Source organism: Lissotriton vulgaris, chromosome 9 (assembly GCF_964263255.1).
Source record: "Lissotriton vulgaris chromosome 9, aLisVul1.2, whole genome shotgun sequence".
Taxonomy (NCBI): domain Eukaryota; kingdom Metazoa; phylum Chordata; class Amphibia; order Caudata; family Salamandridae; genus Lissotriton; species Lissotriton vulgaris.
Window position 1 is genome coordinate 732,503,790 of NC_141697.1, and position 27,016 is coordinate 732,530,805.

The 27,016-nt window shown below is 44.2% G+C and overlaps 1 protein-coding gene across 6 annotated transcripts in view; it reads right to left on the reverse strand.

Annotated features, from left to right (window-relative positions):
- CCDC9 (coiled-coil domain containing 9) overlaps window positions 1-5,572 on the reverse strand; it is a 515,467-nt gene extending 509,895 nt beyond the window's left edge. For all 6 annotated transcript variants that reach the window (XM_086938478.1, XM_086938474.1, XM_086938477.1 and 3 more), the window contains exon 1: window positions 5,479-5,572. The gene's annotated coding sequence lies outside the window, so the exon portion shown is untranslated. The remainder of the gene's footprint in view (window positions 1-5,478) is intronic.
- Window positions 5,573-27,016: the final 21,444 nt, after the last annotated feature.

Consider the following 27,016-nt stretch of genomic DNA (forward strand, 5'->3'; position numbering starts at 1 on the left):
GCCCCTGCTGAGAGGCCCTGAACCTAGACCTTAAATAGCCCTAGTAATCAGGTGACCCATTCAGCCAATGGGAACCATAATCAATCATTTGCAGGTGAAAAACTGAGTGGACCATCCTGGATTTGAACCTGTAATTTTGAGGTCAAAACACAGATCCCAGCAGTAGGTACATTTGCCCACCAACTCCCTAGACCTAGGTATGATTGTTTAAACGCAACAAACTGAAAATAATTCATCCCTTGCAAGCGTAATCAGACAAGTGTAAAAGAAGGGCCAGCAGCAAATTTGGACAGAGGAAGAAACATAAATGGTTAATACGGCTACTAAGCAAGCACTTACAAAGCCAAAAGGTCTCATCTATAAGACCTATTGTCTTTGCCAATCCTTTTTAGCTATGCTGTACAACACAGCAGCTGCTCAACACCATGGCTGTCGAAAATAAAAAATTCAAAATGCAATGATGCGGCAGCCAAATCATTTTGAAGGCATGTGTGCTACAAAAGAAGCGCAAAGATGTGAACCTAGAGGGTCTCTAGGGTCATCCCTTGTTGGGCACACTTGCCGTTATCTTTCTAAATAGAAAAGATTTCCATTCCGTTTATGTTTGATGTTAAACAGCAAATTTATTGATTTTTGGCGTTTTTGTTAGCTTTCCATGATATTTATACTTTTTTCAACAATTTATAATACAGGCAATGTCATTCTGACTTGTCATATCCAATGCATTTCGGGCATTCAGAGGTCATGCCCTTCATCAGGGAAATAGACACGTGATCCAGGAGACGACCGCCACAACACTACGCTTCGCGGGTAGACGGCTGCATACAAAAGAAGCGCCATATATATTATGTTTTCAACATTTAAAAAAAATAACATCCCCGAAAGCGGAATCTATGTTGGAACTAGTTGAAAACCAAGTGTACTTGGAAAAGACCTAACATTTACTGCCCTGTCCCACCAATGTGTCGAAGGAATTTAGGGAGCCCCAGATTTTGCCTTGTTGTAATGTATATTACTCTGAAGAAGAGACAGGAATAACTTGAAAACTTAAGTCAGTTGCAGCCGATTCTGAATGACGAAGGGTAGTCAACACCAGTGATCGGTGTGACATTTTCACAAGTGCAGAGCGCCATAACCACATTAAGATAAATGTGAATTTGGGCTGAGCAGCCTTAAAAGCTTACCATACAAATAAAATCTTGTATGATGAGTGGCTCTTAAAATTGTGTCTTCACATGGTACAGAAAGCACAGATTGGATTATGAAGCAGGCACAGTAAAGGAAAAGCCTTGTAGGCTTGATAAGATCAGATTTTACATTCTGTACGGTCTGCAAGCCATGAATCCAGCCTGGGAAAGAACTCTCCATCCCCAGCTCCAACACCAACGACGTTCCACCATCACAAGATCTGTGCGACTCACTGGCCACCTTTCACTGCAAGATCGCCGACATCCACGACAGCTTCAACACAGACACCCCTAATTCCGCCGCCGAGACCACAACCCCTGCGACCCCCACCCGCACCAGCCGCCTGACCGCCTGGTCCAGCGACGAAGACACCATCAAGACCATGAACTCCATCCACTCCGGATCCCCATCTGACCCATGCCCTCACCACGTTTTCAACAAAGCAAGCACTACCATTGCACCCCATCTCCGGAAAACAATCAACATCTCCTTGGAGACAGCAACATTTCCAAAGAGCTGGAAGCACGCCGAGCTCAACGCCCTACTGAAAAAACCCAAGGTGGACCCCAAAGATCTCAAGAACTTCCGGCCCATCTCCTTGCTCCCCCTTCCGGCGAAAGTCACGGAGAAGATAGTCAACAGACAGCTGACCCGCTACCTCGAAGACAACAACATCCTGGACACATCCCAGTCCGGATTCCGCAGCAACCACAGTACCGAGACCGCCCTAATCGCCGCCATCGACGACATGAGGATCATGATGGACAAAGGAGAAACAGCCGCCCTCATCCTCCTTGACCTATCAGCAGCCTTCTACACGGTCTGCCACCGCACCCTAACAGCACGCCTCCATGATGCCGGAATCCAAGAGTAGGCCCTGGCCTGGACCACATCCTTCCTCTCCACCAAAACCCAGAGCGTCCACCTCCCACCCTTCTGCTCCAAGACCACCGAGATATTCTGCGGCGTTCCACAGGGATCCTCCCTCAGCCCGACGCTGTTCAATATCTACATGGCACCACTCGCCCACATCGCATGACAACACAGCCTCAACATCATCTCATACGCCGACGACACCCAGCTAATCATATCCCTCACCGAAAAGCCCCACACCGCCAAAGCCAACCTCCACAGAGAAATGAAGGCCGTCGCTGAATGGCCTCGCCCTCGCCGCCGTCCCTCGCATCCGAAGAGCGACTACAGGAGGAAGGTCCTTCTCCTACCTGGCCGCCAAGACCTGGAACTCCCTCCCGACCGACCTGCGCCTGACCCAAGACCACCTCTTCTTCAGGAAGAAGCTGAAGACCTGGCTGTTCGAGCAGTAGCGCCCCCCCCCCCCCCCCCCCAGCGCCTTGAGACCCTACGGGTATGTAGCGCGCTCTATAAGTGTCACTGATTGATTGATTGATTGATTGATGGATGAAGGACAGCAGGCTGAAGCTGAACTCAGACAAGACGGAGGTCCTCATCCTCGGCCCCACCCCATCAGCCTGGGACGACTCCTGGTGGCCTACATCGCTAGGAACAGCCCCAGAACCCACTGACCACGCTCGCAACCTGGGGGTCATCCTCGACTCCGCCCAATCCATGACTAAGCAAGTTAACGCCGTCTTCGCATCCTGCTTCACCACCCTCCGAATACTCTGCAGGATCTTCAAATGGATCCCCTCCGACACGAGAAAAACCATCACCCAGGCCCTCGTCACCAGCAGACTGGACTACTGGGAACGCCCTCTACGCAGGAACAACAACTAAGCTCCTGAGACTGCTGCAACGCATCCAGAACGCCTCAGCATGACTGATCCTCGACGTCCCCCAACACAGCCACATCACACCCCACCTGAAAGGCCTGCACTGGCTCCCTGTCAACAAGAGGTTCACCTTCAAACTCCTCATCCACGCACACAAAGCCCTACACAATGCCGGGCCAGCCTACCTCAACGGCCGACTCAGCTTCTGCACCCCCACCCGCAGCCTCCGCTCTGCCAACCTCGCCCTCGCCACAGTTCCACGCATCCGAAAAACCACAGCCAGCAGCAGATCCTTCTCCTACCTCGCCGCCAAGACCTGGAACACCCTCCCCACCGACATACAGCAGACACAGGACCTACTGGCTTTCAGAAGACTCCTCAAGAACTAGCTCTTCGGTCAATAGCAGCCCCCCCCCCCAGCGCCTTGAGACCCTCACGGGTATGTAGAGCGCTTTACAAATGTAATGATTGATTGGGAAATTTTTCAGACAAAGCATCAATGAGCAATCTCCAAAAGTATGTCAACTGCTCAGGACTATAGTGTTTTCTCAAATGCTTCAGTTATTCCAAATACATATCAAACCTAATCGGCATCTAATGCAGCGATTTTCGTAACTGATTACAATCACATTGCACAGGCTTGTGTTGATGCTATTGAGATCAACAGTCAGACAGGGCCCAGAAAGCACTCACTGCTTGAAAGAAACATAGAGCACAGGGGAGAATGGGGGGTTAAACATACAAGGGAGACATCTGAGCAACACAAGCACTTTCATGGAGCGTTTCATGAAAAAGAAAAAAAAATATATGAGTTTTTGAAAAGCAGAAAGCGTTGGAAACATAGGAGGAGACAATCAGACAGGTGGTAAGGAGGTTATATTCCACAGTGGGGACACAGGCATGCTGGCTGGATGCAGCAAAACAATTAAAATAAAGCCAGCAAAAGTTAGTGCAAAACATGCAGTCAATGGTATGCAATGCATTCCCAGGTAAGCTTTCAGCATGTCCTCTATATGTATTTGCAACCAGACAGCTGCACCGTTTGGTAGGCTTCAACCTAACAATGGCTTCATTGTCTATCTTCTTCAGAGCAATGATCAACTAAAAGCAGTTCGAAAACTTTCAAAAACAAAAAAATATCCAGTAAAAAAGTGGTCTTAAATTCTTACATCGAACCGATGGAACTAGTGTACGAATACACTTTATATATAATTTCCACGACAGTGCTATTAACAGATTGGGGCCTAGCATTACCAATGTAGAGAAGATGGCTACATAAGCCCTAAACTAAGTCTTGACACGGAATACCAGAGCAGGCATGAAACTCATTTCCACTTATAAGTAAATAAATAGCATTTAGCAATGAGGCTATTTCGTTGGTGAAGCTTAATATCCAGCTGTTTGTCAAAACGAAAATACCTACAGCATAGATGTATAAAACTGATTAGTCACTGCCAGTACAGGTGCTCTCTTAGCAGGCAACTGAAATGTGGCACACTATGCTATATTCATCGAAGTAAAGGATAATCGTTTTAAATACGAAGCTTAAAAACCCACCAGACGATGAATACGCTTGGAATGTAAAGCGTTGCACTCAGAAAATGAATCAAAAGCTGACAAAGGAATAAACTCAGGAAAAAAAGGGATAAACAGTATAAAGAGGCAAATAATTTTACCAGAGGGAAAAGTGGTTTGAATACAATTATATGGCAATGACGTAGTAAGTAGAAAGCAGGAGAGTTACATCGGAGTAAACAATGTATCGCTTTTGCTATGAGGGATAACAAAATATGGCCTCATGTTGCAAGTGTATAATCACTGACCACCTGTGCAGGGTCAATCTCCCCAACCATCTCTGTATAGGGGACAGCCTACCCGCTTGAGTAACCCTTCCAGAGGGCAATTTGCATCTCCAAACAAGGATATGCGCCACCCTCCTACTACCATGCGGTTTTATTTTTAATTCTTGTATGTACCTTAAGTGTCAGGGTGGGTGAACACAATTTTAAAGCCAAAAACCGGGACATTTATCAAAGATAGAAGGACTACAATTTTACTTCAACCCAGCGAACAGAATGACAGTTCTCCTTGGCAGAAAATTACAGGAGAGGCACTAAAGAATATAAATGAAAATGCAATTTTTAAAGCCAGTAGCATGCCTGTTAATTAAATGCATTTCTTATAACAGCTGCTAACTATCCCTGCTTTGCAGAACATAAAAAGATACCTTCCACCGTTTTCAGTCGACCCTCTCTAAAAACCGGGACATGAGCTAAATTTCCTTAAATATGCCGGGACAGCTGGTGGAAAAGCGGGGCTGTCCCGGCAAACATGGGACGCCCTGTCAGGGAGCCTACATAAGCCAACCGGCCGTTTGTGCCAGGGAGACTTCAGCTCACATAACAAGTGCACCTCGGTAAACATCCCTCAACTCCGCCCAGTGCGCCTACATGATGACCCCTGTATCTAACAAGTCAGCTGTAACACCAGCAGATTGGGGATTGGCGTTGTCTGCAGACTTTTACCCTCTTCAGCTTACCTGACTCAGTTGTAAATTCCTTTCTTTAATACTTCCAATTCTCCCAGGAAGACAGCACACATGTGAGCCCTACTTCCGGCGATGCAAAAGCGTCACTACTCATAAAGCTTTCAAAAAATCAGTGGCAAAAAAAGAGGACTTCTAGAACCAACTCGTTCGCAGAAGACGAAGTAACCATCTTGAGTTAGGAGTCCCCACCAACACTGCTGGAGATCGTTCCCATGTTAGTGAAATAAATCGGCCATCTTGTAATGGAAAATCGGCAACGCTGTATGACGACGAGTACTCGGTAAAAGGGTCTTATTTGAAGCCTTTTAAAGGAATCACTGTTTCTGAAACGAAAGAACTAGAGCGCTTATATTTATGTAGCAGGCGGAAAAAAATGTATGCCTCCTTGGGTTCAATTTTTTTTATATTTAAAGTAGTCCCAAAGAACCAGTGATAGGGAATATAAACAAAACACGCTGTTTGGTTTAATATCTTGTGAAAACTGCTAGTTCAAACTGGAGGGCGAAAGATATTTTCCCTTTTTAATGGTTTTATAAAACGTTATTTATCTATATATTTCTGAGCACTAGCTGGAAACATCATGATTAATATACAGAAATCGCAAATCTCAGTATGGAGTGTTGGCATGTGTGGTGAATTGGGTTGGATTGGGATCCACAATAGGCCAGGGCAGTCGAAAACAAGCATTGGTATAGCCAATAGGTCTCGCCTTTGGGACCTTATGTGTATAGCCAGAACTTTTGGCTGTGTTGTAGAGCATTGTGGCTGCTGTGCGTTATGTTGAAAAGTTATAATAAAAAGTGTTAAACATTTTTGTTACCTTTATACAAACGAAGACGACATTATTTACAACTGAAAAACCTGAATAAAATGATTTTAACATAAAAAATGTCTTCTAGTTTTTTAGGTTTCGCCTATTATCATTCGCTTGCGAATGTAATAGGCGAGAATTCAAGTGCTCCATCGACTCGTCAAACCACTGTGGTTTTTTCACAGTGCATGTGAGTCACGTGACCACAAAAGCGGGTCACGTGGCCACACAAGCACGCGCATCTCCCTAATCCGCCTGCCACACTTCTCCTCCCCTTGCTCGCATTCCCGACCCCCACCAGGCTCTCCCGCCCCCATCCGGCTTCCCTCCACACATCTCCCTAATCCGCCTGCCACACTTCTCCTCCCCTCGCTCGCATTCCCGCCCCCCCACCAGGCTCTCCCGCCCCCATCCGGCTTCCCTCCACGCATCTCCCTAATCCGCCTGCCACACTTCTCCTCCCCTCGCTCGCATTCCCGCCCCCCACCAGGCTCTCCCGCCCCCATCCGGCTTCCCTCCGGACATTTGCCAGCATTGCGAGGCCATGTGCCAGGAGCTCTCCCCCGCCCGCAGCTTGACAATGTAAACTCCTATCGCTACAATACGTATCAGTTTGCAGTTAGTAATCTCTCTCAAACTGCCTATGCACTCCCACCCACACAGAAATAGTACTGCGACTTCCTCATTTCTATCTATGTTTGCATCTGTTTCTCACTAGAGCTAGGGGTTGCACACGCTTCCCCTGGCACAGTCGTACTCCGTTAACATATTGGATTCTACGCATGCCCGCCCAGTGAAGCCCCCAGGCACCTCGGGTGTAACCCCACCCTCTCGCAGATGCGGGACTGTGGGACTCCTGATTACGGTTACTAAAGGACTTGTAATGCAGTCTGTTCTCTAGGAACGTTTACCTTGCTATCAAGTCCAATGGAATAGTATTTGAACAATGCGGCAGTGGCCGACTGTATCACCACATGCTGCCGGAGCTTAACGCAGGAACTTTTAACCACAGCGGGCAGCACCTCATCTGTATACTTGTTATGTAGTGAAATGTGCGACAAGGTGCGTGGCAAAATTAAGAGTGGGTTTGTGACAAAATCTTAATTGAGGGCGGTCGCTCTACACGCATGACGCTGACATTCTAAGCATTGACTCTTGAGGCTAGAACCAAAATCGTTCATTGTGATGATATGAAAGTCCTGCGTTCAAATCCAGGCACGTCCATCCCACCCCTTCATCCAGTCAAGGTCAACCAAAAAATAACAGGCAGTCCCGTATGAGCTCACCAGAGAGGGGAATTATGTACTCTCGATCAAAGCGCTATAGCGCATTCCCGTTTGAGATGCTAATCAACAACCAGTCAAACATCACTGGCTCAGGTTTCATCATCGTGGCGGCCCCAGAAAGCAGGCACATAATTATATTATTGACATTTCACGGGCGGGGCCTTGGAGTACGCTTTACACACTAGAACCACCACCCCCCTCGGCCCCTCCCCTACAGGAAGGCTCTGACACGCACCACACCCCCTCCCGGGAGCTCCTGCCTGGCCTGTGGTGCAGGCGAGAGGCAGTCTTGACTTCTTCGCCAGTCTCTGGACCACTTAGATTTCTGTGGGAATCCAAAAAGGCCTAAAGCAAAACAAGCACTGCCGTTGCCAATAGGTTTCGCATTTGGAACGTTGGAGCTATTGGTTTTGTAAATGACATTTTATATTTATATATCGTTATTGGCATTGTCAATAACAATATATAAATATAAAATGTCATTTACAAAACCAATAGCTCCAACTTTCTAAATGCGAAACCTATTGGCAACGCCAGTGCTTGTTTGTACTTGCACTTCTGGCAACTTCTTCTTCCCTGTTCTCATGCTTGTTTGTTATATTTCTTTTGTTATGGGGGAGCGGAGGTTGGAAACAGTAATTTAATTAGAACACGAACAGCGGACGGATACTAGGGAAGAATCAACAGATGCCAGATTCCAAGGGCAAACTGACGTGATGCTTAGGTGGTGCGCTGATGCAAAATAGTGGTGGTGAATGATGTTTGGTGCTCAGGTGGTGACACTATATGGTGTGGATTGAAGGTACGTTGTGGATTGTTGAGTTGAAATAGGTTGTTTGGTGTGTAATTATGTGGTGTGTATTGGAAATGTGTGGAGTTGGATTGTGTGGCCTGGAACTGTGGTGTTGAGTGAAATTATGTTTAGTATTTCAAATCAATTCAATTTTATTACTTTATTCGGTTATTCAGCAATAACCATAAAAGTACACAACATAAGAATTCATTACAAAGAAGTATCATACATAATACATAAAAAAGCATTTTTGTACTTAAAAAGCTATTACAATTCATCCATACAGATTGATTTACGCAGTATAAAAACTTTTTTTTTTAATTCAGAAATAGATGCAACAGTTAATACTGTGTCCATTCTCTTCAATTCTAAGAATGCTGGGCGGCATCGATTTAAATTCATTTCCTTTAAAATTGGGATAATCAAATTCCTACGAGGCAGTATATAAAATTTACAGAAAAATAAAATATGAATGTCCCATTGGGCTGAAGAGTCATCACATGGACACTTAATTAAATCATGGGACCAGGTGTTCATAACAGGGAAACTCAAAAGTCTAAAAAGAATATTTAACCTGAAACGTGTCAGGACAAGCCTCTCGTAGTTGGTCATATATAAGGTTAAATATGGCTGTAGTTTGTCCTGAGTTAATATCAATTGGTGTGAACATACAGTCTTTTTCTTTACTTCCTCATTAGCTCTCTTCTCTTCAAGATACTCCATACATTGTTTTTTCAATATCTTCCTCGGGATATTAGCCATTGTGAGAGGATCGTCATAATAATTTCGGCAGTCAATTTCAACAAGGAAACGTTTAACATAGACAAGCCTTTTGATCATACTCACGTTTTCTAAGTTTAGAACTTTAGTCAAAATAGCGCGATTCAATACACACTCATTGGTTGTCCAAACCCTATGCCAGAGAGGTATAGGCTGGATTTTGATTGTATCTTCAATGTGTGGCTGGCCAAGTTCCGTGTGGCAAATATAAGTCGAGACACTCTCAGGTACAGCTATGATGTGCCTCAGAAACATGTTTTACACTATTTGGATGGATTTTGTGTTGGCATATCCCCAGAGTCCTGAGCCGTAAAGAGCAATTGATATACAGGTCGCATTGAAAATTGTTAAAATTTCCCTGATCGTTTTTTCCCCCATTTTTTTAATGAAGTTTTTTAAGGCCATTATTGATTTAGAGAACAAAAGGCTTCTTACTTTTACAGCACTTGCCCATGTACCAGACTCGTGGAACAGGATACCTAAATAAGGGAAGGTAAGGGTGGAATCCAAGGGACTATCATTTATATACATGTTATTTCTCCGTCTACTGCTACCTGTGCCACAGTTCATGGAGAACGTATTTGTACAGTTAATTTTTAGATCCAAATTTAGCATAAAGTTATTAAAAGATGTTATCATGCCCTGTAGGGCAAGGGGCGTCTGTGCCATTATGACCGCGTCATCTGCATACAAGAGTGCAGGGATTGATCTTTTACCTACCATGGGCATATCCCTGCACTCTTGAAGCAGAATTCTTTCAAGGCCATTAATGTAGACTAAGAATAAAAAGGGGGCCAGAACGCACCGCTGCCGTACCCCGCGGCCTATCCCAAAGGGTCTAGTGCATTCTCCATCCTTCCCATAACGGACAACTGCTGTGGCACCAGAATATAGTTCCCTTAGGAAACAAATGATAGTTTCTTCAACCCCTAAACTTTCTAATATTGCCCAAAGTTTGCTGTGGGAGATGCAATCGAATGCTGACGTTAGGTCAATAAATGTCAAGTATATACGTTCCCCCTTTGCCCTGGTGCATAATAAATAGGTTTAGGCCATAGGTATTCAAACTGTGGGGTGCGCCCCCCAGGGGGGGCGCAGCATCCCCTCAGGGGGGGCGCGCATCCCACCACTTCACCTTCCATTGTTCTTCCAGGCGCACAACGCCCATCAGGCTGAAAGGGCTTCAGCCCCCGCTGGCGTGTGTCTCAGCCCGGGCTGCGGTGCAGCTCGATCTGCTGTGGACTCGGCTGGGCAGTGTCTGGAGTCTTATCTCCAGCACGCCCGAGTTTTTCACAGGTCTTTAACGACCATGTGCATTTTCACATACCTTTGTAAACTGGTTACAGAGGCCGTTTGTTTTCTGGTTCCAGTACCCCCTGGGCCCCGACGCTGCCTATTCATTTCATTTGGATTATACTTTTAACTGCGTTAGTGTTAGAATGCATTTCGTGAAACAGAATATAAAGTAGGGTTACCAAAAGAAAAGTGACAGCCATGTGTTTTTTAAAGAGCCTGCAAAGGCCTTGTCTTTACACTAAATAGGGTTATAAATAAAATAGTCTGTATTCATTTGTAATGTGACTTTTCAATCTTACTTTAAATTATCAGTCGTGGATGATTCAGGCAGCCCTAGAACACATTAAAAAATGTTTTCTATTTATTTTTGCTGTTTTACGTATGCACAGATATTGCTGAAAATAGGCTTATTGGGTCTTCTACTTAGTTTTGTACCATCTGGGACATCAATATAATTAGCTGGCAAACCAAATCACAAGACTGGAAGCTTGCTGCCGGATGAGCACAATATTTATTTCCTCCACCCGTAATACCTGGACCCTGAATAATGCCATGAAAGCAATAGTTTAACTTATATCTGAAACCCTATGTCGGCCCTCAATACCAAGTGTGTATGGGAATGCACCCTGCATTCAACCAACTCACTCCTCCTTCTCGCCCTTCACTTTCATGCTCAACCTGCACTCACAGGGATCACAATGTACTCACACCGATCACCATGCACTCACAGCATCTGCTCACCCTGCACTCACAGTGACCACACTGCACTTATGCCACTCGCCATGAACTCACACCGTTCTCCCTCCACTTACCCTGCGGTCACATGAGCACACCGCTCACTCTGCACACAGTGTTCACTTTGCACTCACAATGCTCTTGCGCTGTTCACCCTGTATCTCACCCTGCAGTCACAAAAGCACACTACTCGCCCTGCTCATGTGACACTTCAACCACCTGACCCCCTCACTGCTCACTCTGCAAACTCACTCAAACAAGCCCATCACTAACCATACATTCATTCATCCCACTCTGCACTTACATCCGCACCCAAATTTATATGATCACCTCACTCACCCTGCACAAACTCCTCTCACCCTACTCTCACACTGTTGCATTGCTCACTGTGCACTCACATGGGCACTCCTGTAACCCACACAGCGCAGAGGGCTAAATATTCGCGCTCTATAAAACCTCAAATAAATGTACCTGCTACAAAGAACGTGTACCATCCAGATCACAGAACTGAGTGTGAGTAAACTACGGGAAGCCCTATACATTTTTTATGTTTGTCAGAAAGGGGCTATAGAGAGATGAAGTGCATTGTTGGCGAGTGGTAGTGAGGGAATTCATGGAGAAGGAGGAAATGGGGAGGGCCGCACAAAATGACTGTTGCACTGTGCGTGACCAGTGTTAGGGCTAGCCCTAGCTGGGAGTCTTAGCCCCGCTTACGTTCGGGTCTAGTTGTGCCCCTGGTTGCGTCCCACGTCGTTAGTATGATTGCTGCCTTTTTTTCATACCCCCATCTCGAGTTAGGGCTCTCTGATTGGAGTAGTCATTCAGAACCGCCAATCAGCATGTAGTTCCTGCAGCAGAGCACTGCTTTGACGTCAACTCTGATGTTCCTCCAATGAACGGGACAGCAGGAAAGATGCCCGGGAGTGCCACAAATTTTGTATCTATAAAGCTGCAAAATACTTCAACTTTGCTGATGAAACAGCACTTCTTCTGTTGCCTTTTGCCTCATGGTTGCTGAATTTAACATCTGGTTGCTGCTGTTCGCCTCGCTCTTGAACCCTTCCCCCTCAAGGTTATCCTTGAGCTGATGACTGTGGAGATGGGGGAACCAGGTTCAATTCTTGGTGCCTGCTCAACATCTTGTGATTCTGGGCAAATCACCTAATCTCCCTGTGCTTACAAAAATGAATGTGTGCTTGTATAGTGTAAAATCTGCTCATGTAAAGCTCTCCAATACCTTTGGGTCAGGTTTGCGCTTTATAAAACTGCAACAAATATATTACATAACTTTGTGAGCACTCACATTTCCAGGTACTGCTCAAGATTGGAAGGGGAACACAACCTAAGGGTGGCTGAAGCAAGAATCCATCCACTCTTGACTGTCTCTGTGGAGAAAAACAGGCACACCCCTGACCTGTGGGTTGGGAGTGTTTTTACTAATCTATCCTAAATTTTGTGTTTTATGTGAAAAATAAAGCACCAATGTAATTTTTTGTGCAAATTGTTTCTTGGAGACTTTTCATTGGCACTTTATAATAAGCACATGCACTACAAAAACATCAGTTTACTAAACACTCTTACTTTATTTAATATTATATGCCCTATACAACCTGGGCTCTGCAGGAGGGAATGGCCATCAATGATGCAGAGTACCAGCTTCCAGAACGTTTTCATCAGGTGGTGGTGGTGGGGGGGGGGGGGGGGAGGGGGGGTTGGGGGGGCTTAACATGTGAAAAAAGGGTTAGACGCCAAAAGTTTGAAGACCTCTGATTTAGGCTCTGCTCTTCTGTTCCAACTCCATTCTGGAAGCCGTATTGCGGGTCACTGATTATCCCATTATCCTCTGCCCAGCTTTGGAGTCTCCCTAAAATGATTCTCCCAAGGATTTTTATGGATGATCCTAAAAGGGAAATGGGTCGGTAGCATACACAATTTTGCCTATCTCCCTTCTTAAATATTGGCACAATTACCGAAGTGAACCATGAGGCATTTAGACCCCTCGCAAAGGCAGCGTTAAAAAGTTGTAATAACATAGGCCCCCAGAGCTCAATATTGTGTTTAAACAAATCCGCTGGGATGCCATCCGGGCCTGCAGCGTTTCCGCCTTTAGTTGTTCTAAGGCTCGCCTTAACTTCTTTCAGTGTTACAAACAATTTCATGTCCTTAACCCTTTCTTCCCCAGATATCAGGTAGCGATTGATATGCCCCTTGTGTAGGACTATACAACTTGGAGAAATGAGTTACCCATTCGTCCTCAGTGATCGCTATTTTTGTATGCGTGCTTTTGTATCATCATAAAGAAAGGGGGCATTTACCGCTTTCCAGAAGGCGGTTGGGTCTCTAGAAAGCGAAGCCTCACAAATGAATTCCCAGGCATCCCTTTTTATTGCAACTTTCAGTTTTTTTCAATGCCTCATTATAGGTTTTCCTCAACCCTCTAACCAATAAAAGGTTGCGAGGATTCCCATGTAGGGCATTTTTAAGATCAGAGAGTGCCTTTGTGCATGCTGAATCAAACCATCTCCTTATTAAATTATGTATAGTAAAATTGTGTCATGGTGTGGAGTGCATTTATGTTGACTGGTGGTATGTGGTATAGAGTGCATTTATGTGGCATTGAGTAGAGTGCAATTATGTGGCATGTAATTATGTGGTGCGGAGTGGTATTATGTGGAGTGTATTTATGCTGCATTGCATAAAGTGTAATTGTGACGTGTGATTATGTGGTACTGAGTGGTATTATGTGGAGTATATTTATGTTGCATTGAGTAGAGTGTAAATATATGGCATGTAATTATGTGGCACTGAGTGGTATTATATGGAGTGTATGTGTGTTGCATTGAGTAGAGTGTAATTATGTGGCGTGTAAATATGTGGCACTGAGTGGTATTATTTGGAGTGTATGTTGCATTGAGTGCAGTGTCATTATGTAGCATATAATTATTTGGCACTTTGTGGTATTTATGTTGCATTCAGTAGAGTGTAATTAAGTGGTGTGTAATTATGTGGCACTGAGTGGTATTTGAAGTGTATGTTGCATTGAGTGCTGGGTAATTATGTAGCATATAATTATGTGGCACTGCTGGTATTGTGTAGGCAGTTACTGAGCCATGGGCATTATCTTACTCAAACCTGCTTACCGTGATAATGTCTAGTTTTATGTTGCATATTCCACCGGACCAGAGACTTCTCAGCACTGTCAATCACATCTGTTACTGCACTCGTGTCCAGCCAGGAAGGATGAAAGGCTGAGGGTAGCCCGCTTTAGTGCGGAACCTTTAAACTTACAAGTCACACCGAGGCGTCTGCGGACCTCACCGGTCATACAAAGCACTTTTACAACTAAAACCGCCTCTTGGCGCTATAGTATTGGCAGATGACGGAGGCAGTCCACATCCATCTCAGAAAGAGCATCCGTGGTTTTGACACTTGTGGGACAGGCGACAGTCCTTAAACACACAGATGGCATTCTTCTTTTCGACTGTGAGCTGTGTAGCTATTGACTAGTAAGAGGGTTGTGCAGTACCCGTACTCCCACCCCCTAATAAGACAAAAGCTCCCCCCATCTCAAGCCACTGCTGGACTTCGCGCACAAGAGGTCAACGCAAAGCTGGGTATAAAAAGCGGACAGGCAGAAAGTCTTTTTCAAACAATTTTTCTTCATCTTCGGCCCCACGCCCAACAACATATGCAGGCCGGAGGGACCAGATGCGATTGGCGAAGCGAGTGCGCGAAGACCCCAAAAAAGCGGAGTAACCCTTTGCTGCAAGAGTTTAGACTGCTAATTGCCTTTCCCCCGAAATAATCATTTTCTGGTCTAAAGTTATTTCTGCACTTTCCCAAAAATACGTTTTCGCATAGTTTGTCAAACTTTATTGGCGTTACCCTGGTCTCCCTTTCAACACGATCAATGTCTAATGTACTTTTGTAAGTTTTAAGTGCTAACCTAATCCAAAGGCATCCGGGGGCTGTACACTCGTTTAGGCAGTGCCACAATATTACAGTCAAGGTTAGAAGACAGAGCTGTAGCATTTCATCATCACCGAGACAGTTCTGCATATGATTGACGTGGCACGGCCCTGCCATGCCTCCCTCGGAGGCCCTGGACTGCTTCAGATGTCAAAGGGGGGGTCTCCTCTATACTGCAAAAGAGTCTACGCCTTGTACTCTGGAACATGGGGGCTGGGCTGTAATCCCGGCTTCAGCAATGGATTTAAAAGCATGTGATTGTGGGCAAATCCCTGTGCCGAAAATTGCAAATACCGAAATGTTCAAACATGAACACGATGTACGTAATCTTTACTAATCCCCAACAGACATTAATTTAAAATACAGTTTGCTGGACGTTGCTCGTGATAAACGGGACGGTACTTCCCAGCTACACCGGGAAGTAATGCGCCTGTAACCAAAGGTTCTCGGCCAAATGGTGGTTATTTCCATGAAGCGAGCATGCCTTGGCATTGTGTGCTAGTGCCATAAAGCAACAAGTGAAAGCTCATTAGACAAGCCCTGGAGTGTGTGCTGTAAGGAATGCAGCTGCCAGAACAGATGGCACCCTGCGCACTCCTGAGACCCATAGGCCATAAGGGATAAGGCACGAGCCTTTGGCCATTTGCGTGCTTTCTTTTTTGAAAGCCTTACGCAAATGGCCAATCAAATGCGGGCCGAAAAAGAAAACTAGGCCATCTCTACAAGTTGAGGTGCCCTACAATAGTCTAAAATGTCCCCCTTTTGTGAGTAAGGTCGGCAGTAGGCAATGCTGGCGCTAACATTTGCAGTAATGCCACAGCTGCGGGTGGTTTCTACTGCAGTAGACATTTGTGAAATACCATGGGCCTTTTTATGTAAATGGATTGCCCATCACCAAGTTCCTCAGTGTCTCACTGATGTCATCCCCATTTGTTGTGCTTGCTGAAGTCTGGTTCCCTTTGTGAAAGGTGGAGGACTTCTGCTGCCTTCGTCACTCCTTTGGATGGAGTTAAGGTCGGCGGTGACACCTCTCCTAGTTCGGGTGTTGCACCCACTCTCTGAGACATCTCTACAGCTATTGTATTGTTTTTAACTCCTTGAATGCTCATGACGAGCTGAGCTCGTCATGAGCCACGGCGCTCCGGTGCTCATAACGAGCTCAGCTCGTCATGAGCTGTGGAACGCTTGCATGCAGGGATAATTCTCCTGCTGTGCTGAGCGTTCCACGAGAACGGGTGTGGCCGTGACGAGCTGAGCTCGTCATGAGCACAGAAGCGCCGTGCCTCATGACGAGCTCAGCTCGTCATGAGCATGTGAGAGCTGTGCGCGCCCCCTCCCCCCCTCCCCCCCAGCACAGCATGGGAATATCCCCCGCAGCGAAGGGGTTAATTTAACTGCATGGTTCTTGAAGTCACGGACTGTATTCAAACGATTTCCACATAATGTCTAAACGCGAACACTGCAGGGAGGTCTGCCTGCTCTGAGCTCATTTGCATAATATACATCAGGGCTTTCAGTTTGTTATTTAAATGAGAGCAGACCGTTGGTGCATGCATATGTTAAACTCTAACCCCCTTAGTATTGCTGTTTCGTGGCAGATAATGTCTAAAACACGAAAACGACAATTTCCAGTCTAATTACACCATAAACCAAAGGCTGTGACTGAAAGCATTCTGGCAGGTCTACAAATCTGTTTTTAATACCAACTTCATGAGGGGGGGCAATGTACAAAGAAAGACGCGAGCAGCAGAGTGAGAGCGAGAGATGGAGACAAACAAAGGAAAGATATTGAACAAGAAAGACGGTCACAAAGGCAGAGAAAAAGGTCAAATAGCAGACAACAATAATAACAAATGCGTGACAGAGAATTGAAATGAGACAAACGCGAGTAGGACAGGTCAGAGAAACAGAGGCAAAGTGAGGAGACACGGGCAAAAATAACGAGAAAACATCTTGCTGATGTACCAGAAAGGAGATACGGATCCCAACTTCAACTTTTGCACAGATAAATGTAATACCAGTGTGAGTCTATTTATTGTTCATAACATTGTTTAGCTGGTAACAATGCAGAGAAAGACGAATACCATTACACTGGTGCAAACAGATGGTAATTACAGTCACTTAGCTGCATCCGACCCACGGGACCATGAATTATTACCAGCATTCCCCACCGGGGACGAGCAGCGCCACTTTTATTGGAGGAAGCTTCTTTACCGACGAGCACCGTTAACAGCCACAGTGCGCCTCAGCGAGGAGAGAGTAAATATGGCTCGGGAAGCGCGAGAATTTGGCCTGGAGCTAGCCAAAGCAGGAAGTGACAAGCTCGCAGGGCAGCAGGAGGAGGCGCGAGCGCGGCAGCAGGAGGAGGAGGGGGCCTGCGTGATTCACTTGCGGGAGTGATGGCGCGCGCTCCCGCAAGTAGATCGCCTCACCTGCACGGGTTGCCATTGATGGCAATGGAATGCGTGCACGTTTTTGGCTGAAAAACCAAAGCGATTTCAAGAGGTCTTTTTGCCTATGCAGCGCATGCGCGCTGCGTAGGCAACACCTGAAAAGTGGCCCACATTTGCAAAAAAGTGGCCCACATTTGCGAATTGCGCCTTTTCGCAAAACTCTGCTTAGGTGTTTTAAGTATTATGAAAAGATAGAGGAGGGGTTCTCTAAAAGAGGCATGTTTTCTTAACTTCATTGAGATTAAAAAAATGGAAATGTTGCCGGGACTCTTTATGCACAGATTAGTTCACAATGGTGAACCACACCTGAATGTTAGTGAGGCCACTTCTGCTCAGCCCCCCTCCTCCTGCTTAATCTGCATACATTAATAGGCAGGCCCAGCAGTAGACTAGAAATAACCTCCCTATTGGTAGAAGGGAGGTAATAGAGACCTATCAGCCTCCGGGATGGCCGCTCAGGCCCCCACTGGTGGCACCTGAACAGCACAGACGCAGCCCAAATCGGCAACCACACTGGCCAAAAAAGCAGCCCACAGCTGCAACTTAGATACCAGCGCATCATCCATTGCTGGAGTGCCCACCTTACCAATCTGACCCTGGTGGTGAGGGCCTAGCTAGATCAACACACGGCACACAGGCCTATGGTCAGTGTGTGTAAGATCACGTGCGCCTGTTTGTAAAATTCTCTGGCTGTCAGATTGCTTCTGACAGTGGCACACATGCCAATAGACCCGATTCACACTGTAAGCACCCAATTTTTTAAGCCACTAATGGCTGTATTTTGGGTGTCTCCCTCCTGAAATTGTCTCTCCTTCAATAGAAGTCAATGAGAGAAATACATTCTCTCGATTATTTCTTTAAAATCTCCTGCTCCTCTCTTCTAAAATGTTAGCATATATGCAGCAGTGTGTTTTGGATACCAAGGCTGTATTCTCATTACTCCATATTAATTTTTAAAGTCGCTGTTTTTTTGTCTTATTGATCTGTAACACTTTGTCACAGGTAAAGTTGTTTCAGATGGTCAGCGCTGTGATGGAGGAGTCGTAACGCTTTACGATGTATACCCTCGAACCTTTAGGGTTGTGGTGCAATAGTTCCAGATCATGGGGATGGGTCATAGTGGCCCAGTGGATCACTACAGCATGTATTGGAAAGTAGTTGAGTGTTTAGGAACTCATCTGTAGATCGAACTGGAGTGTCATGTGTTAGATGAATACACATTGGCTTATGCTGAACTGTTCAAAGTAAGAGATTTGGGTGATTTAAAATTCCCCTAACATTTAGGACAGAAACCTTGGGCCAGTTTCAGAGAACGAGTTCCACTCATACAATTGTGAACAATTTGCTTGTCTTAATAGACTCAAATTCCTACTATTATGCCTTTTTGCGTTGTGGGCATCGACTTTTACGATTCTGTTTATTATGAATCGCCTAGTAAAGTCTGGGATCGACTGCTTCGGATCTGCAACCAGATGGCTGTTTGCTCTTGGGGAATTTGATATAGTGTCCACACATATCTGACAAAAACACTTGATTCGGATAAGGTTAGAGGGTTCTTTTTATAACCTTATTACGCATTAGATCTTCTACCTGTTATACTGTACCAGCTTGCATTATGCTGGCCTGTGTCACATTACTTATGATGTACCTGCATTCCTCACTTTACTTATGATGTACCTGCATTTCATCTTTGAGGTCATCATGCAGTGGACAGTGACAGTTTAACCAGCTGCATCTGGTAGGGATCGTTCTGTGTTTCTCCTCTGAAATATTTATTTTCTGCTTTTGTTGTTTTCTTTTCTTTTCTTTTCTTTTAACGTGTTTTCTTTTTAGTGTAAGATGGGGAGATATGTTATATTGTACCAGCTTGCATTATGCTGGCCTGTGTCACATTACTTATGATTTACCTGCATTCCTCACTTTACTTATGATGTACCTGCATTCCATCTTTGAGGTCATCATGTAGTGGACAGTGACAGTTTAACCAGCTGCGTCTGGTAGGGATCGTTCTGTGTTTCTCCTGACATTAAAGTTACTTCAAGAAACCATCCAATCTTGTTATTTACAACACTACCTATCCAAACGCATTTTCTCACTCGGAAGATGCCGTTTTTACAAGGCAAAATCTGCAAATCAATAGCTGCCAACTTTTTAGTTTAGTTATATGTGACATTTCCATGGGTTCAATGTGATTATGTGTGATATTTTCAATGCACTTTGTGTAACTCTTTATCATGGGTTGAACAAAACACTCATATCCATTTTTTGAGATACATTTCAATTATTACTGCCTCATGTGCAGTATTGTGATCTACAAATGACATTAAAACAGTTGCAGTGCGCCTCATGTACTGATGTAGATAACCTCTGTCCCTTTGACAGATAAATAGTCTATGTCCCTTTTCTATCATGGACTTCCCTCTGGCATTCCGGAAATGGCGAGTGGGTTGCGATGGCACCGGCAACTGACAGAATACAAGTTGTTCTAGGTTAAAAAGCCAATTTAGGCCAAAAAGGTTACTTACACTTCAAACAACCACTTGGAAGCCATTTCATGTCCTCACACCATCTCTGACTTCTCCCCCCTAAAGCAAACTATATTATTTACAAGTATGTCAGATGAATGATGCTCCCCATAGTCACACCACTGGATTTTAAATGTGCATTTTTTCTATTGATTTCTTTTTTGACAATTATTTAGGCCTGTAAAGTTCAATGTATCATACTCTGTCAAATTAATTTTATCCTTAAGAGGTGGAACGTTCTATGATGTTATCAGTTCATAATCAGTCATATGAACTGCTATCTTGCCTACTTTTTAACTTTACCCTCATCATGTGTGACATTTCCAGCCACTCGTGGCTTTCTTTTTTAGCCCACAACATGTTACAGTCTGGGGAGTGGAGTTTTTATTTTTAAATGATACTTGAATACACAGTCAAAGCAAGCTGAAGAGGTCATTTATGACAGTTTTCTCTCATGCTGCTTAACAATTCCTGAGCTGTACTTTAAATACCATTAGAAATTAGAGGAGGGGCACCTGCTGCATATTTTAATGTGGGACTGCTCTAAAAATTCAGAATTAAAACAAAATATGAGCACGCATTAAGTATTTCCCTTCTAAGAGTTAGTTCCGAATCTATAACGAGAGTACTCCAAACCCTGGTCAGAGCACTATTCCAGTACCTAATGCCAAGGCATGGTAACATAATGAAAAAAAAATTGATTCTTACTTCACAGCTGTTTAAGTGAGCTAAATATGTCCTAATACAACTGTTACAGTAACACAGAGCGAGAAAGCATTCAGCCAGCAGCACACTTCTGTTAGACTGGAACACATTCTAACATTAAATGCATGGGGGTCATTTAGGGGCCGCCAGGGGTCACTACTGCAATCCCTGGCATGCCCCATGTGACCCCTGGCACTGCCTTTGTGACCCTTAGCGTCAGCAGTTTCAAAATCAGTGCTAGGAACAGAAGCAGCTTGTCCATATGGGCGTTGGTGGGGGCTTCGCTCTCCTTTTTTTGTCAATTCATTTATTATACTAATGGCGACAAATATAACATTATTAGTTGTTAAATAAACAAGCAATGGCATAGCCAATAGGTCTTGCCTTTGGGACCTTTAAAGTGTTTTGTCACATCTGATAAAAAGAAAACCATGAAACCAGGCGGCGTGCGAGGCAGCGCGGCGCCGACCATCCCTAATCAATTTAGGGGTGGAAAGTCGACAAATGTACCAACACAAATCAAGCAGCGCCAGACTGCATTTACATGCTGCATGCGAGTTATCGAGGGGAGGGAGCTCTAGCACATTAGTGCAGTATTAACACCTATGTCCACCACTGAGCTATATCAGGCTACTTTAGGTGCATCATTTGAGTTCCTGCACCTCACTGAAGGTCTACATCATCTTATACAAGCTTTCTATGTTCTATGGGAGTCCCTTCTTACAACTGATGCTCAGTGAGATTGTAACATAAGTACTCTCTTAACGTGGTGTTGCATTCATAAAAGTACTTATTTATGTAAGTAGGTCCAGTAGACGTTGGTATTCTTAAGTTGGTATTTATTAGTTAAAATAGGTAAAAGGAAGGTAAGAAGGAGTAAGGGAAAGGCCCCACCGGGAGCAGCATCCAGCTGCTCAGCCCACTCAATCAAACTGACCACACATTCAAACCATGCACACAGGAACATTCCAATGACATCACACACACAGGCTGAGCAGCAGGGAAAGAGATGAACAGGATATAACACGTGGTCTGGATAAGAAGCATGTACCTGGGTACCAAACTCCGCATTGATCTGCGCAACGGTGGGGGTGAGCACCTTCCTCCCACCACCCTTCGGAGAAGGGGCCGCGATCACCGCCACCATGGTCACTGTTCCAAGCAGCACCCGGCAACCATGAAGTTAAAACCAGGGAGACTGCTTTCTGAACCTAGCGGGCCGCTGTAGTTAACATCACCGATTGGCAGTCCAGAATGAGATGTGAAGGCGCTGATGTAAAGGAGTAAACGAAGCGTAGACATCAAAAGAAGACTAGCAGTGGCTGCGGGTATAGAAATAAAAACATGAAACTGGGCACCATGCGAGGCAGCGCGACGCCAGAACACATCCTTAAAAAATAATGAAATCGGGTCACTGGCGTAACGGAAAGTGAGGGGGCCTCCCTGCACGGTACTTAGAGGGGCTCAATCAGGAGCTCTCTGGCCAGAGTGCAGTGCAGAGGGGGCCTCTTGGAGCTAGGGGCCACCCACACCGCGGGGGCTGCGGGTGCCTGTGTTACGCCCCTGAATCGGGTGCAGTGCAAGGCAGCGTGGCACCCGAACACATCATTAAAGAAAAAAAATGTAAACTGGGAGCTGTGTGAAGCAGTGCAGCACTCAAACACATCCCTAAAAAAAACATGAACCTGGGCTCTGTGCAAGGCAGCGCAGCACCTGAACACATCTATAGAAACAAGCATTGGCATAGCCAATAGGTCTCGCCTTTGGGACCTTATAAGTTTTTATAAGTATTTATGAGCCTTTGAAAAGACGAAGTATATGGTCTTGCATAGGGTGTAACTATGGGCAAAAGTATGAACTGGAAGCCTCAGTTAGACATATTAGTCTTAAGGCACAACCAACTAGCAGGGGCCCTTTTAAAAGAATTCCGGTTATCACAGACCAAACCAGTGTGACCGACCCTTGCCATATACCAGGGAAAGGTTCCAGCGTCAACAATTAAAAAATATATTTTCTTTATTTAACAAACACTGACAAGTTTGGTACATTTGGGTCTTTCCTTGTGTTTCCTTTACACCAGGGTATGCACTCTTATATTCAGGCGATTTACAATCTGGCCATAGTACAAGTCACATGGATCTCTCTGAACTTGACCCTACACGTGGGTGTACTTTTTACTTTACTTATTAAATATAAATAGTTTGATATACTTCGAATTGTAAATACTACTGTCTTCTTGGCTTGCAGCCCCGAAGAAGTCGAAATAGAAATGATACTGTAACAACGTACCTTGGTGTTGTCATAGAGGCGAATCTACTACTTTGGATATAGATTTGGACACTTTGAAACTCAAGTACTGTGGACAATTGCTAAAATAGTTTTGGACTGAAGAAAGAGTGTTGTACATACGTTATTGTAGACAGAATTATGTATAAGGAAAACCGTGCACTGCTGTTAATATAGTTCTCCTGTTGTTTGTTTTGGTAATAGGTGCTCTAAGGTGTCGCCCAACACCCAGGGCGATATTGGAACAATCGTGGGTAAAGTGTAATCAAAGGACCTTTGATAACATCCCTTAGGCACTCAAATGGGTGTAATCCTCCAAAAAGATTCACTGAAATTCGGTATTTTCAACTGAGTTTATTTCTCATTTTTCAAGTTATTGGTAATTTTCAATTCAAAAGATGTATCCACTGCCATAATGCATATTAATATTCACATTTCCATATTAATATCTGCGGTCGGCGTTCTTTCGAAACGCTGTGAACTTCGCCATAAGCTCCCCGATGAAGGGCTGGTAGCCCGAAATGCATTGGAGCAAGAATATTAATATGGAAATGTGAATATTAATATGCATTATGGCAGTGGATACATCTTTTGAATTGAAAATTACCAATAACTTGAAAAATGAGAAATAAACTCAGTTGAAAATACCGAATTTCAGTGAATCTTTTTGGAGGATTACACCCATTTGAGTGCCTAAGGGATGTTATCAAAGGTCCTTTGATTACACTTTACCCACGATTGTACATACGTTATTGAAATTGCTCAGCAAAGAATTACTTTGAATGTTCTAACCGGAAGAATTCTTCTGGGGTTGTAAGGAAGAGTGGTGACCTTCCTTTTCTTTGCTTTGTAGCATATTTTCTTTACAGGGAGTATATACTGAGTGCCTTAATCTTGTTGTGCGCCTACTCTTTACCTGGTCATCGTATCATATTTGTAACATATGACTTTGGGAGTTGATTTTGCCGGTATTTTGTAAGTCTTGCTCCTTTATTTAGTTTGGGGCTGCAGTTATGCTCACTTCACGTCCTGTTTCGACACGGATCCCGTGCCTTACCTCTGTTTATTTTTATTCTAGCACGCAGCAATTGCGATGTTTCTCCCTTCCATGATTCAACATTTACCATGATACCAATGACCGCTTCATGGTAAATATGCAAACACTGTGTTCCCTTCTTTCAACCATTATTGATGTAATTTTATGGCTAGCCAGATTTTGATCCTCTGTGACTCTTTAAAAATGTCTGTTCTGAACTTATTTTTAGGTAATTCGCCCCACCCCCGTCCTGATGAAGACCCCCCTTTAAGGCACTCATAATTGCCTACGTTTTCCGTGGGTCGAAACGGCAACACACCTCTCATGTGACCAGCAGTCCATAGATCAGCTTCCTTCCGCAAATATCATTGATTGTAATTCTATTGGAAGCATGATTTACAAGATTTATTTTCGAATTCAGTTTGTGTTTTTGTATATTAGATCAATCTTATTGCTTACTGAGGTCTTTGACCATTGTTATGTCACTATCCTAAATACCCTACACTTTTCCCAACACCACTTCCCCTCCCACCTGATCTCCCTTTGGGGCACTCATAGCTTTGAATTTTGCTTGCATTAATCAGTGGTATTATGTGCCTACACATTGTGATTAAATAACAATGATGTCGCTAATTTTGTATTAATGTCCAATTTATTGTCTTTAAAAATCTTTTGTGTTTCTACATTCTGGGACCCCTCTTTCTTGTATAACATGAGATTCACAGCACGTGGAATGGCTGCATCACATCTGCTATTCATTGTTTTCCTGTCCCTAAATACCGCTTAAGCAGATGGGACGAAAGAGCTTTCAGGGTACTTGGGACCAATGTCTGGGATTTCCTCCCTCCTCTACCACCAATGTTGAGAGCTTAAAAAAACCATCTTCAGTTTAGAAAGAAGATTAGAAAAAAGTTTGGGGCTTGTAATGAGTAGGTTCCTGGGCTCTCATATAGTGCCAATTACCACACAGAGACATAGTGGTAATGTCTCAAACTGATCATAAAGAAACTGCAGCAAACTGACAAAGTAGTAATATACTATCAAATCAAAGAAGTGTTAACTCTCAAGTTCATACTCCCAATCCTGAGGTACCACAACTTTAGGCAGTGTTGGGTGGCCATGTACTTTTTAAGAACTCTACAGGACCCATTTGTATGCTGTTCTGTTGCCTCATTTCTGTGGCTTGTCTTAGGAAGAGGAAAAAGGTGGGATGAAATTTTAGTAGCAACAACTTATTAATTTGTATTAAATTCCGAACTGCTTTTTTCTTGAAGGTTTTTATATGAATTTACCTGGATTACGGCAACTTTTTAATTCTTATTTTAAATGTGTATGTATGTGTATTTATTGTGTTGGAATTTTTAGATAACTTGTATTTTTATGATCAGTTTTAAAAAGATCGAATAAAGCTGTGTGAGTATGACTATAACTCTCAAGTTCAATCCAATGCCGAATGTCGATTACGAGAAATATATTTGCAGTCAGGAACGACAGAAAGCTGGTGAAACAATCATCGAATTTGTTGACAGACTCATCAAACATTGTAAGTTCAATTAATTCAATGATAAAGAAGCTATATATCTCCAAGTTATTGATGGATATCTATCAGATTCATTCTGATGACGAATGCTGAGAGAAACCCTTAGTCTGCAGTGATTCTCATGGCTGCTAGAGCTGAGGAACGTGCTGATTGACAAGCTGCTGACATGAAGGCTGGAGGTGCCCCAAGTGAGTCAGTCATGAGGTATGCAACGTTTACAACGCGCGCGTTACCACGACCTACCATTACCACGCGGTTGTAACAACGAAAGTTGTTACAACGAATTGCGCTGGGGGGCGCTCGAGGATAGTAAATCATTTAATTTACTATCCCAACACCTTCCCTACTATCCACGGGGACTGGTGTTGGAATAGAAAATTAAATGTTTTAAGTTTGCGCCCCCCCAACGCAAGTCGTTGTAACGACTTGCGTTGTTACAACCGCGTTGTAATGGTAGGTCGTTGTAACGCGCACGTGGTAACGTCATATATCCCAGTCATGAACATGAAAAGAACACAGAAACACAAAGCTGAAGGACACTAAGTGATATCTCAAAGGGAAAAGAAGCTGTACTTTAAATGAGGATTTTCGTACCACACAAAGGTAAATGTCCTGCCATTGGGCAAGTTTGTAAAGGTTGTGGGAAGGAGAACCATTTTGTAATGGTTTGCAAGGCAAGGGAAGAGCTACGTGTGTATGACGAGAAAATATAATGGACACCTGAACGTTCCAAAGCGACATTCGACTCACGCCTATGAGGCCAAGTGGCAACATCAGCTGAGGTAAATCAACACTAAACAAAGTCAATCATCTTCTAAATCTTCTTTCAAGAGTTCTACAGTTTCACTGTCAAGGGGTGGTGAGGATGATGGATGTGCAATGTCAACAGAGCTTAATTTAGCTGATCTTTTCCGGTGCTTGGCACCTGCACTTAATTGTCAACAGTTGGACTTATGACAAACTGCCACATGGTGGCGCTTTATGTCTAATGCATAGATGAGGATAATAACAATTGTTTATTCATTCAATATAGAGTAAAAATGACTAATATCTGCCACCCAAGCAGTGGGGGCATGGAATAGCCTGAATTGTCACACTTGTATGAATGTGATGGTTAGTAGTTGTGTTGGTACAGTCATTGGCAGTGCTAGCAGGGACAATGGGTGTCACAAGCTGCAGTTGCCTCGTGACAAGGGCCATGGCACTTAAGTTTTTTTTACAAATTAAGCACTGAATGTCGATGTTTATCTCAGAAAAACATGTGCAAGTCGGACTCGCCGCATACCAAGAAGAATACGAGTCAAAGAAAAGTCA